General features: G+C 42.6%; 1 protein-coding gene and 1 long non-coding RNA gene across 7 annotated transcripts in view; one reads left to right on the forward strand and one right to left on the reverse strand.

Annotated features, from left to right (window-relative positions):
- The window catches only part of dlgap1a (discs, large (Drosophila) homolog-associated protein 1a), a 290,495-nt gene that overhangs the window by 120,597 nt on the left and 157,316 nt on the right, over positions 1-12,582 (reverse strand). The gene's annotated exons all lie outside the window — the stretch shown is intronic.
- On the forward strand, positions 924-9,668 carry LOC118563377. Of its 2 annotated transcripts, XR_004931170.1 has the most exons (6): positions 924-1,355; positions 1,576-1,641; positions 8,539-8,628; positions 8,719-8,778; positions 8,872-8,979; positions 9,067-9,668. It is a non-coding gene; the product is annotated as an uncharacterized LOC118563377 (long non-coding RNA). The 2 variants fall into 2 exon arrangements; XR_004931169.1 differs by lacking the exons at positions 924-1,355; positions 1,576-1,641 and having other exon boundaries at positions 8,226-8,628.

A 12,582-nucleotide genomic window follows, 5' to 3' on the forward strand; every position in this document is an offset into this window, starting at 1 on the left:
CCCGCGTTCAGCTTTTTGACACTCCCTTTTTTCACATCTAACTGCTGGAGCATTTTTCCCGGAAAAAACTTTCACTTTACCTGGAGCAATGCAGTCAATGATGTCTGACACTTTACAATGAAAGTTATCTACTAGCTCGTCTACTGAGTTGCAGCCCAAGGTTGAAGTAGCAGAGAAAGCTTGAATAAAAGTTTCTGTGGCATTTTCCTTAAAGTTGTGTTTTCTTACGATGTCCCATTGGCTAAATGAGTCTCTGGAAATTATGCTTTCAAAGATAACAGAAAAATTATCAGGGCTGTGTGCACAGACTGCTGTTGAAATGGACAGCACTACTGCATGGATTTTCTGACTATTACATTACATTAGGTTGTTTTATCTCTGTTTTTTGACATGATTAATTCTTTCAGTAACATATTAATTCCAGCTTTCCTTGCCTCTCATTACAGCTTTCCACTTGTGCGAGACTTCTGCAGTTTGGAAATTTGATTGTGCTACTAGCGCTGTTACAACCTACACCACAGACATTTCTATTCTCTATCAACAGCTTAAACACACGTTAAGTCCCATCATTGACAAACCACATCTTTTCGAATGGACACTCGTGGAAGGTGGCCAGAGGGTAATGACTTATTTATCTGACCTAGTTTTCCTTTTTAGCTTTTATATTCTTTAGCACGTTTGTTCCTCCGAGTGATTTGTGGTTTCAAACATCCATGAAGCAGCAGGTCCAGGGTGATGTCAGTCCACACACCAGCAAGAGGATGTTTGACCAACAGGTCAGTATTGGCTAATCTTTTACTAAATCCGTGTCTGCACTTAATGTATGCATGAATGTATTTTAAGCATATTTTTGTTTTAAAGGGAGACCTGCTGGACTCTTCCATTCCTCCAAACCCTGTGTGGTTCAGCCCGGCGTTGCTGGAGGAGATGGATCGGATCGTCCCCTCGTCTGGCTGTGACTTCCTGGAACCCACTTGTGCTCCGAACGGGAAGAAGGTGTGTTTCTGATATTTTTTTCTATTCCTACCACCAGGGTTTACGTAGCAACCATGTTGTTTGTTCTAAAAGACACACTGGAGGAGCAGCAGGTGTGACCCTCTTTCTTACTTTTCATATATGATTGCAAAAATAATTTTTTTCTATGGTTACAGTTGCACTGAATGTTTTTTGTTGATATTCGCTTCATGCAGATAGTACATTATAAGTTCTATGTCAATGTTAAAATCTCTTTCAAAATTTAAGTTGAATGTTAAATGTTGATGGATGTTGTGGACATGTTTTACGCCGCGGGAACACTGCCTGAGAAGACCAGGCCCGTCCGTCACCAGCCAAGGAGAGAAGTCCCCACGACCGAGGTAGGTGCTCCAGCTATGTCCTCTGCCTTCCCTCTGGAGGTGAGCAGCCAGTTACATTGCATGCACACTCCCTTCTAATAAACACAAATGTTTCAACCCTGCCTTGCTCCTAAATATTTCTGATCATTATTAACAGTTATAAAAAATATTTGTAAATTTTCAGTACCTAAATGTTATTGACCAAAAATTAATATGCACCCTTTTTCTGATGTTCACACAGGACTGTGCGTTGGAACCTGCTGTTTGCGGTTCACCAGTCCGGTCTGTGAGGGCTACACATTCCCAGGTAGACAGGAAATATGGCACTTTTTCATGTAACCATCAGTGTGCATGCATGGCTCTGACTTTTTTGGCCTATCACAATGAGGGGTTGCGGTTTGACAAAGTGTTACTTGACAGAGTGCTTGAAAAAGGAGATGCACTGTATGTTGGCACAAAATGGCCGCTCATCTTGGATGGTACATTTACTGACAATCACTTGACAGTGGAAGAGATGCCCAGACAAGTGTTGACGGACAGGAACATCTACACTGTACACAGAACAGGTATTAGAGTTGGTTATGTCTTCCGTCATAATGACAGCCCTCCAAAATCACGACGGTTGGGTTTGGATCTTGCCTCACAACTGGAGTGCCTGTGTGAAAATGTCACCCATGCTTTCCTTCTGGTCACTCCAGAGTTCATTGCGGTTTTCCGTGACAGAGACGGTAGGTTTGGAGTCACGGAATTCAGCAGGCCTCCCCCACCCGAACGGAACAGCAATAATGAAGACTTTTAGCAACTTGACGCTCATGGTCCAGCATCTTTACAAACTCTTTCAAAACCGTGGCCCCCATGTTACTTTTGAGTTTGTCCCAGTATGGTTTGTCAATGATTTTTACGATACTCCCCCTCCCGCCTTGGAGTCTGTGAATATTTCCCCAGGACCCACAGAAGCAAGACCAGAGGTGCAAAAACCAGAGAGCACTTCTGACAACGAGGAAATGCCATCTTGGCTTTGTGATGTAGCCAACACTGTAGAGGAAACCTTCCCAATAGTGCCAGATGTGTCCAAAATGCCTAAAGCCAGGAGGCAAAAGGTAAAGCAAAGAATCCAAGCACAGCTAGGACAAAATGTACATAGAAGTATAAAACAAAGCACATCCGACAAACAAAGGTATGAATCCTGTCCAACATTCAAGTTAAGTAAACTCCAAGCTTTAAGAAAAACATATGTTCTGAACAAAAAGCAGAGGAAGGACAACATCACCAGTAGATAAAAGAATGAACCTGCCTTTCGTTGGAGACAAATTAATTACGTAAAGGAAAAATACAGAACCGATCGCACCTTTGGAAAGACATGGAAAACGTACATGGGGCGGCATTTAAGAGAAAAATACAACAAGGACAGCTTTAGATCAGCCCAGAAATGAGAGCTGCAATAAAGAAATTCCAGGACAAAATTCGCCATGGACCCACATATGTCTGCATGGTGTGCCACAGAGTTCTCTTCCCAGGTGAAGCATTGTAACAGGGGTAAGTATAAAAAAACATGAAAGTGGTGGCTGAGTGCTTAACTGGTACTTATGTACACGTCTGTGGATCAACATGCTCTGCCCCATGTTCTGTACCTGAGGAGAGGATGCAAGAATGGATCTGTTTCACATGTGACAATCACCTAATCACCAAAATTATCCCATTTGCAAAGATCGTTTCTTTGCCAAAAGGACAGCAAAAAGCAGTACATGGAGCGTTTGTATGTGTTCCTTCTGAGATGGAAACAACTGTCAACAGTCTCCCACGGCCCAACACAGAGGCCCAGCTCTTACAGGTCAAGCTGAAGAGAAAAATAAAATTCAAAGGACATCAGTACTTTTACACAGTCAACATGAAGAATGTGCTGGCTGGTCTGGCCACACTTAAACGGACCCATCCCGATTACAGGGATGTTACTGTAAACGAAAGTGCTGCCTTTGATTTTCAAGAGGATGAGCCAACAGAGGAGTCAATCCCTGAATCTGACAATGATTCGGATGCGGCAATGGAACAACAACCTGAGCACATAGGAGAAGAGCATCAGGCGCTTCGGCGCCTAGTTTAGTCTTGGACACCTGTATGCAGCCCCCTGACCTGGCACAGGAAGTCCTTTCTTATGGAGATGGTATTTTCAGCATCGCTCCTGCCCAAGGAAACCAACCTGTTTCCTTCTTCAGTGTTCCCAGGCTTGAATCCCTGGCTTACCATGTCCAATTCCCCACTGGAATAAAACACCTTTGATGAAGCCAGGCGAGTTAAGCTGTCTCTGAGTATGTATTTCAATGTACGTCTTTTCTCGGTAGACACTAGGTTTGCGGCAGATCAGAGTTATCTTTTCTTTGCTCAGTTTGTCACTGAGACCCACATGGCCAACAACAGCATGTCTATTCAAACACGAAAAGGCAAACCGACGACCAAAGATCAACGGAACATTTCCAGTAAAATGCTCCGAGATAAAGAAGAGGTGGAAACGCTGAGTAAAGAGGCCACTCGTTTCATGCAACCCTTACGAGGCACTCCGGCTTATTGGGAAAAAGGGCTCCGTGATTTGCACGCCATGGTTCGGCAGCTTGGAAAACCTACCTTCTTTGTCACCTTCTCCGCTGCTGAAATGAGATAGCCAGAGTTCATTGAGGCCATCAAAGCTCAGCATGGAGAACAGGTAGAGTTTTCAGAACTTGACTGGAATGCAAAGTGCAATATTCTTAGAAGCAATCCGGTCACTGTCATGCACATGTTTGAGAAGAGAGTGGACGCGCTCTTCACAGACCTCATTCTTTCCCCGACACAGCCTCTTGGACCTGTTGAGGATTACTTTTATCATGTGGAGTTTCAGGAAAGGGGGTCACCTCATATACATGCTGTGATATGGATTAAGGATGTTCAGATGCACAGCAGAAAGCATTTGAAATTGTGCAAGAAAGGAAACGTCGAATGCCGATTTGGATTCCACAAACTATCCATGGAAAGAACCACGATCACCGTCCCTCAGTTCGATTTGGATTTGGAAGATGACGAGAAAAAAGCAGAGCAAGTGAAGGAAAAGAAAGGTCGGAAGAAGTCCAAAAAAATCCAGATCCAGAATCATCTCTACACTACAAACGGAGGCTAAGAAGAAGCTGAAGCCTGTAAGGGATTTACTTATGGACGACAAATCGTCTTTCAATGATTTGTCGGAGCTACTCCAGGCTTGTAACATGACCAGGCAGGAATACAGGTACTATGTTGATGCTCTCACTTCTGGGATGGTGGTAATGAGGAAGTGTGGCCCTAAGGACACTTGGGTGAATGGTTAGAATCCCAATCTCCTCCGTGCGTGGAATACCAACATGGACATTCAGTATGTGCTTGATGAGTACAGCTGCATTGAGTACATGATGTCATACATAGCCAAGCCAGAGCATGAAATGGCACAGATCCTCAAGTCTGTCGTTGAGGATCTGAAGAAGTCAAATGTCAACCAGCAGGATGAGATGAAGAAGATCATGCAGGCTTATTCAAAATAACGAGAGGTCAGTGCTCAGGAGTCTGTAGCCCGCACCTGCAGTCTACCTCTTAAGAATTCGTCACGTAGTGTCATTTTCATTCAAACGGGTGAAAACGCTGTGAAAATGAGTCTTCCAATGAGCAGACTCATGAACATGGGCCCAGATGAGGAGGATATCTGGATGAAAGGATTGCCAGACAAATACGTCAACAGACCTCAAACCGTGGAGTTTAAAGACATGTGTCTGGCTGTATTTGTATCTGAATACAGAGTCCTGTATGGTAGGCAAATTGAAGGACCCAATGCAATCACTCTTTTAAACGAAGCCAGATACATGCAGAAGAGAACAGTGGGGAAGCCAGCCATCATTAGATTCACTCGTTTCTCCAAAAAGAAACAGCCGGAAAAATTGTACAGGCAGCTCCTGAAGTTGTACTTGCCACACAGGAGCGACCAGGATCTCAAAAGTCAGGAACACCCTTCATATGAAGCATTTTATAACACTGGACTTCACCGTAGGTGGAGTGTGAAACAATGGGTAGACTTTAATCGGAAGAGGTATGAAGGACGAGGGAAACAAATTGACAAGATCATGGAGAAAATGAAAAAGCGAGGACCAGTTTGGAATGCTTGGAACACTTTTGCGCCTGAGGTTGAAGTGGAGCGTTTGGAATGTGTTGCGCAGCGACCAGTGGTGGAACAAGATGAAGAGCAGGACCCGGTTCCTGATTACCAAATGGATGTAACCCCGCCAGCTATTGAAGTACCAAAACTGAGCCCTGACTTTGTGAGACAAATGTTCCGCAGTTTAAATCAGACTCAGTCATCCATATTCTATGCCGTTCCTCATTGGTGCCTGCAGCGTGTCTGGGGTCAGAACCCAGAACCCTTCTTTTATTTCTTGACGGGAGGAGCCGGGTGTGGTAAATCGCATGTCATCAAATGCGTTTACCAGGAGGCAACTAAGCTTTTGCGTCAGCTTCCTAGATTGCGGGATGTCGGTGACATGTCTCAGCCCACTGTGCTCCTCACCACTTTCACTGGGACTGCGGCATACAACATTTCAGGCAAGACTTTCCATTCCATCTTGAAGCTCTCCAAAAGTTTGAAGCCACCTTATAAGGGACTTGGAAATGCCCTGGACGAGGTCAGAGCAGTTCTTTCCATTGTTGAAATCTTGATTATTGATGAATTCTCAATGGTTTCTAAAGAACTATTGGCATACGTTCACTGGAGATTTCAGCAGATAAAAGGGAACACAAGGCCGTTTGGTGCGGTTTGTGTTCTTGCGGTGGGAGACTTTTACCAACTGCCCCCCTTGGGAGCTTTAAGACCCCTTTGTGTCATGGAGGATGGTGTACTTGATCTCTGAAATGAGAATTTCTGCCTAGTAAGTCTAACCGAAATCATGCGGCAAAAGGATGACAAAGTCTTTGCTGAGCTGCTTAACCGGCTTCGCATCAAAAGGAAAGCTGATGATCTCAGTGAAGAGGACAGAACTTTGCTGACGCAGTGTGTTGCAGATCCCAAGGATTGTCCGTTGGATGTGTTGCACCTTTTTGCAACCAACAAACAGGTGGACACACACAACGCTGCAGTGGTTGCTTCTTTAGGTACAGCGATTGTGGATGTTCACGCAGAGGACCAAACAGGAAAATATGGTTAGTTTGGGCAGTTGCGTTAGGGGCAAAAGTCGAGATTTATGCGACCACATACAAGCTGGATTGGGTATTAGAGTCATGATAACGAGGAACCTGGATGTAGAGGATGGCCTGGTGAATAGAACCTTTGGAACAATAGTCGACATTGTTGCGGACACCATAGACGGAACGGTAACTGTGAAACTGATCGGAGTGAGACTGGACTATTCCACGGCTGGACGGACCAAAAGGATGCGTGGTAAACCGGATGACATGGTATACATTGAGAGATTCGTGGAGCAAAGCAGCATAAAAGGAGTGGTGCGACAGCAGTTTCCACTTAAATTGGCCTTTGGGTGTACGGCACACAAAGTACAGGGGATGACCATGCAGTCGGCAGTTGTTTCTTTAAAACATATCTTTGAACCTGGCATGGCGTATGTGGCATTAAGCCGTACAACTTCTTTGGAAGGGCTTAAAATCATCGACTTTGATGAGAAGACGATCTACGCTGATGAAAGTATCACAGCAGCTATGGATACGATGAGGCAAGCATCGTTCTTGAACACCAGCCCCCTGCTGCATTTCCCATCAAGTCCTCAGCACACTACATTGAAAACCGTCCACCACAATGTCGAAGGTCTTGTATGTCACTATGAGGACATGAAGCACCATCATGAACTGGGATTGACCGATATTATCTGTCTTACGGAAAGTCATTTGTTTGGATCTGCTTGTCCAGCTTCTTTGCATATGGAGGGTTATGTTTGTTTGCGCGCAACAGACATGTCTCCTACTCTAGCAGAGCTGACATTGCTACCAAGGAAGGGGGGGGGGGAGTAGCAACTTACTGCAGGAGCATTCTCCAACCTGAGGAACGGAGATACTTTCACAATGTTATAGATCTCAAGTACAATGTGATTAGATTGGACGCTCCGATATCAGTCCTTGTTGCCGCGGTTTACAGGCCACCCAGTTATGATCTTGCCAGCCTCTTGAAAAACATTCAGAGCTTCTTGGATGGTCCTAATTCTTTTGATATTCAGCCAGTTGTTGTATTGGGAGACTTCAATGAGGATCTTCTCTCTCCGGGAAGAAAAGCAATCAAGGACTTGTTTGAAAGCAAAGGATTCACTCAGCTTATCTCGGATCCAACAACGGAAAAGCGCACCCTGATTGATCACATTTACATATCTCGCCCAGAATATTGTGTCCAGTAAGGTGTGTTGCGGACGTATTACAGTTACCACAACCCGGTATACTGTATTTTGTCTTCTTTCTCAGCTGCTCCCTCTCCTTGACTTTGTGACGTGGAAATGTGATTGGGCAGGACTGTGTTACTGTGCAACTTTCTGCTAAGGAATGACTGTTCTCAATATGTTTTATGGCACAATTTGTTTCTCTTTCTTAGCAGTGCTCCCATTAGACTTTCCTTTGGTGGTTGTTGTTGTTGTTGTTCATGAGCCACTACTTGTACAGAGCAATGCAGAGCAACGTGTTCCAGAATGGCCATTTTCCGCTCTGTTTTATATCTGGGAATGTGTAATTATTTCTCATCTGCAGAGCCTTATCCTCCTCTCATCTGCAGAGTCTTATCCTCCTCTCATCTGCAGACTCTTATCCTCCTCTCTTATCTGCAGACTCTTTTCATCCTATCTCTGCTGCAGACTTTTCTCCCATCTCTGCTGCAGACTTTTCTCCTCATCTCTGCTGCAGACTTTTCTCCTATCTCTGCTGCAGACTTTTTTCTTCATCTCTGCTGCAGACTTTTCTCCTATCTCTGCTGCAGACTTTTCTCCTCCTATCTGCTTTCTCTACTTTCCGCCCTGTGCATGCTTCAGCCTCTTCTCCCTATCTCTGCTTTCCGCCTTGTGCATGCCCTTCTCCCTATCTCTGTTTTCCCCCTTGTGCATGCTCTTCTCCCCATCTCTGTTTTCCCCCTTGTGCATGCTCTTCTCCCTATCTCTGTTTTCCCCCTTGTGCATGCTTCAGCCTCTTCTCCTTGTCTCTTTTTTTCCCCAAGTTGTAGTCTCTTTTGCAGGTTGCGCAAGGTGAAACGCATAGGTTGGTGCTTGGTGAACGTGAAGATTAACCTGGTAGACCTGGAAGGCAACCCACCATTTGCAGTAAGGTATCCAAATTACACATGGCAAAACCTAACAAATATTTTGTTACAATTTTTCCATCACTCTATCATTCTGCCTCATGATTGTGTTTTTAGGTCATGTTGGATGCTGAGGTCTATCAGGAGGAGTTCTGTCTCAACATTTAAAGCTTTTGTGTAGGTATATACTTAAAATGTATGTAGCTAAAATCTGTAGGATGCTTATGTTAAAATTTCAAAGGCTTTCTTGTATATGATGGTTTCTGTTAGAATTTGCAATGGACTGAGTATTGCCGTGGACTGAAGGAGTGACCAGATTGCCCTGTGACTGGCTGTAGTCTTCAGTTGGGCTTGCCAACCCACGCTGTAGACAAGAAGGTATATTTGTATTCCGTTGAAATCACAAATGCCACTGAGGACATAAAAGGCCTTAAGTAAGCTTTTGTATTTTGTTTGCTATTTCAGATTGACCATCCCATTGAATCCTGTGTGGTTCAGCCCAAAGTTGCTGAAGGAAATGGACCTGATCGTTCCTGCCTCTGGCTGTGTCACTCCGCTACCTACATCTTCTCCAAGGGGGAAAAAGTATTCATTATATTTATGTATATTTTGTGGATGATCATTTCAATTTCATGTCCCACAGATGGTTTAACAAACATTTCATTGCAATTTTTGCAATTTTGACTTTCATTACAAGGCCAGTACGAGACGCTGTTCAGTACCCAATCTCTCCAAGCAGAGACCACAGGAGCATGTGCAAAACTGTTTTAAGTCTCATATATGATTACAGAAATTGTTTCAAATTGTTTTCTCTAACATTAAATGATACTGAATGCAGGGGCCTGATTTAGAAAAATATTAATGGAGTTTTGCCTCGCTGCTCTGTCTTTGTGGCTTTCCTCTCTCTCATCGTGTCATTTGTTGTGAATTGGCGCTATATTAGATAAACTGTATTGAATTATGCACTTTAGTAGCCCTCTGGCGGCCTGTCCAGGGAGTACCCCACCTCTCGCCCAGTGACACTGGAGATAGGCACCAGCAACCCCCACGACCCCATGAAGGATTAAGTGTTTTAGAAAATGGATGGATGGATGGATGTATTGAATTACAGACATTGCACAAGGTCCAAAGTGGTGATGGGTCCCCACGCTCCACATGGAGGATGGTTGACCAAGAGTTATGTTTAAATTAGTTTCTCAGCTAAACACTGTGTGTCAATATATGGAGTAAACCATTCTAAGCATTACTTTGTGTTAAAGGGAGACCTGCTGGACCTCCCATCCCACACAAAATTTATAAATAGCTGTACTTCATACTTTGCACAAAATTAAAAGTTGCCATTTGAATTTTTATTTTATTTTTATTTTTTTAACGTGGATTTAGCTCTGACAGAGATCGCCTGCTAAGGACGGTGCTCCCCACGATGGTTGTTGAAGCCTTTTCTCACCTTTTTCCTTGTCCATCCTTTTTATATAGTAAAGCTTTCTTTTACAAACTAAAGGGTTTTTATGTTTGGGTTTTTAGAAAAAGGTAAAGTATTTTAAGGCTGGTTCTGCAAGAAGTCTCTGAAAGGTTTAATACAATTACTTGTTGTGACTTAGTGTGTTAAATGAACTGTGTTGAACATTGACACAGTGGCCATGAAGTAATAAGATGATAAATCTATGTTGCAGAGAACTTTCAACTGTCAGACATTGTAAGATAAGACACACATGGGAGAAATTTAGTTAACAATTACAGAGAAAAACTGCTGCTGATGAAGACAAACTTTAAAGATTTCTCCTTTTAATATAGGAGCTATGCAAGATCTAATGATTACAGTGCAGGAGGTTAAGATAAGAACACGATAATTTTGAGCAGGAATATCTGGATATGAAAGAGATTGAAGAAGGTAAAAGACACAAGATTGAGAGTCTTGATAAGAACACTACTTACATCCTTGTTTCTGTTCCTCAACAATAAACAAGGCCTGGTGTCTGCCAACCACCTTCACAGGGGACTGAACACTCATTATCTTCCAACTAAATCGTTTTGTCCAAGCAGAGGAACAAGAAAAGAAGAAGTTTGGGAGGAACACGCCAGAGAACACACACACCAAGAGCTAAATTTCTTGCAATCTTTCTGCTTTATTATATAGAGAGCCAGGATCTGATGGGTATCACAAATCCATAAATTACTCAGTAAAGCTAATTTTTAGATTCAATACGGGGTTTCATCTCGCTCAGATTGGCCCAGAGTGGGATTCCCCTTGACTGGACTGCATCAGTATTTTACCGTTTCTTAGACGAGGTGGTGTTTTTTCTGCTGGAGGCCCAGCCCGCCTTGTGATGCCCCCTACTGGTACTCTTGGATTTGTAAGGTTTGAAAGTGATGGATGTTTGTCCATGGGAATGGAAAGTGGAGGACCAAGTAGGAGGTTTCTTGGGGTGGAGGTAGTCTTAGCTTACCTAGTCTAATGTAAATTTAAAATAATGTGCGGATAGGAACCTAAACAGGCCTAGCTCAAATAGTTGAACCCTAAATTGTAGATAAAATGCTCGGTCTGTGGACTGTGTGTAAGCTTATGTATTTTGTTTATTTGAAATTGGCCATTTGGTTTTAGGAGAAGATACCACAGCTGCCCCCATTCAGGACACAGCAAACAATGGCATGTGTAAATGGCATCGCCTGTAAGACAGCTGATCTGTTTCTTACAGGCGATACCCATCACACATGACCTCAAATGTATTTTAGTTAACTTTGGTCTCTTATTGTCCGAGATCATGTTGTACTTGTACTTTTATCAATTATTGCCTGTTTGAAGTTAGTTCTGTTTTTTTGTTAATAAATGTGTCCATTGTCAATATACTGATGTCTGTTTATTTGTATACATGACAATGGTAACTAATACATGGTTTAACGTGACTGCACTAACATTAGCTGTACAGTTTTCCTTATGGTGAACTTCAATTATATCTTGATATGTTTGAAACATTTAATAAAAAAAATTCTGGTCATATAAATGTAGAGTACAGAAGTTGAGATAAAATCATTGCTCCCAAGAAGTATATCTCAAATATCAATCATGCATAGTTTTCCAAGTCATTTCAGAAAGTGAAGTGAAACTCAGATGTAGAATCATTACACACAGTGATATATATTAAGCCTCTTTTGGAAATGTAATAATTATGGAGAATAGTGCTCACTGTATGGATGTCCAGAGGACAGTCATGGACACCCTTCATAGGTATATATTTCATAAAAGCTCATTCTGAAGAAACTGGTTGTTGTCTGTACAGGCATGTTAAAGAAAGCTGAGTAAAAGGAAAACATTTAGTGTTAAACAGTGCACCAGCAACAGGAAGAACTGCTGCTTTGTGAAGATTGCCAAGAAGAATCTGTTCAATAATTTGGGGAAAGACTTAAGACGGAGTTGGTGGCTCAAGATCACCTACGTACAAACATGTACTAGGTATAGACTTAAAATGTGTCAGGACACTTCCAAACCAGACTCAATGTCAGAAGTGCCTTTTTGGGGCTAAAGACAAAAGAATCAGAGCTGTTGACCTGTGGTCCACAGTATTGCATTGCAAAAAAATGCATTAATTATTAATGAAAACATAGATGTAAATTGTAGGAAAAGCAAAAGGAAAGCAACATTAAAAATGAATAGGAGAACAAACGTACCAAACATAAAAAGCAGTGCAGGCATTTAATTAAACCAGGAGATTATTTCACAAGTGCACATTGATGGAAAAAGGTTTCTTTTAAAAATGTTGCCAACTTTTAAACAGTGCTTGTTAAGGGTTTCATTCTGGGGCTCCACAATTCCATTGCAATGCACAGGAGAGCCTCCCATGCATGAATAAGACACCAAACATTGGAAATGTAAACATAAGCTTGTTGCTTGCTAAGTATGTGGTTGCTACATCTTCCAGAAGGTGTAGATTTAGTTTGTGTCACATGAACATGTTTAAGTCTTACGTTGAGTACACCTTTTTG

Source organism: Fundulus heteroclitus, chromosome 6, assembly GCF_011125445.2.
Source record: "Fundulus heteroclitus isolate FHET01 chromosome 6, MU-UCD_Fhet_4.1, whole genome shotgun sequence".
NCBI lineage: Eukaryota > Metazoa > Chordata > Actinopteri > Cyprinodontiformes > Fundulidae > Fundulus > Fundulus heteroclitus.